The following is a 1,081-nucleotide window of genomic DNA, read 5'->3' on the forward strand; positions in this document are numbered from 1 at the left end:
TTGGACTCAAAAACAGGCCATTAAAAGTTTGATACGACATCCGCAAAGAAGTTTGTTGCACCTCTGAGCACACGCCCAAACGATGCTACGGGGTTAACTCTTGCAGCTGCGCTCAACACTCTATGCATTAAGTTGTTGGACAGACCTGCAAATTCTTGCCTGCATTTGACAGGCCCTGCGTGTCCTGCAAAACATCAAAAGGATGCAGCACCAGAACTGAGATGTGACTAAAACAGGCTATTATCATCAAAACAAGCCATTCGATCAAATAGATAAGGGGAGTAACAGTTCACTTTTACACAAAAAAAGAAAAACACCACGAGAATGAATACGTTCAAAAAATACAATCAGATATTCACAGCCAGTGTTGCCGCAAACTAATGACCTCCGACATAGCTGCCACAGGGTGCATTTCTACACCTGAAAGCCCTCAGCACAGGAGACACTGACTGCGGTGGCCAAAGGGTCTTGGTAAAGGCTCTCCCTGCGACATGGTGGGAGATTCCAGCTCGCCCTCAACGTCTACATGGCTCAGCAGAGACCTAAACACCGGCCCTCTAACGGGCTCTTACCACACAAGCTAAATAAACAAGCTAACAGAAAAAAAAAGCAAACAAACCAAACGGGGGATAAATCACTTCCAAACAAACTAACCTGGCTGTCAACCTCGCAGATCAGCGGGCGAGACAGCGAAACCAAACAGCTGTGAAAGGGAAGAAAAAAAACACACCAGGAAAACTCAAAAAGGAAAGAGGGGAAAACTGAGGAAGAGAAGGTAAACATTCGCTTTGGTGTGCAGGCATGCATGTGGATTAACACACATGCATGTATGCGCACACGCCAGACACCACACAGCCAGAGGTACGGTGAACAAAAGTGCTTCAAGTAGGGGAAGTAAAAGAACTAACCCAGTAGAAATACGTATAAAACCTTAAATATGTTACTTTATGTACAAAAACTGTAACACGGGCCAATATCTTAGCTGTTTATGTATTTATATTTCAAGTAGGTATCACTGCTAACTATCAAGGGTTTGCATTGTCATAGTTTTAGGTTAAAAGGTCGTGTGATCTGACTGACC

Source organism: Astatotilapia calliptera, chromosome 12 (genome assembly GCF_964374335.1).
Source record: "Astatotilapia calliptera chromosome 12, fAstCal68.1, whole genome shotgun sequence".
NCBI lineage: Eukaryota > Metazoa > Chordata > Actinopteri > Cichliformes > Cichlidae > Astatotilapia > Astatotilapia calliptera.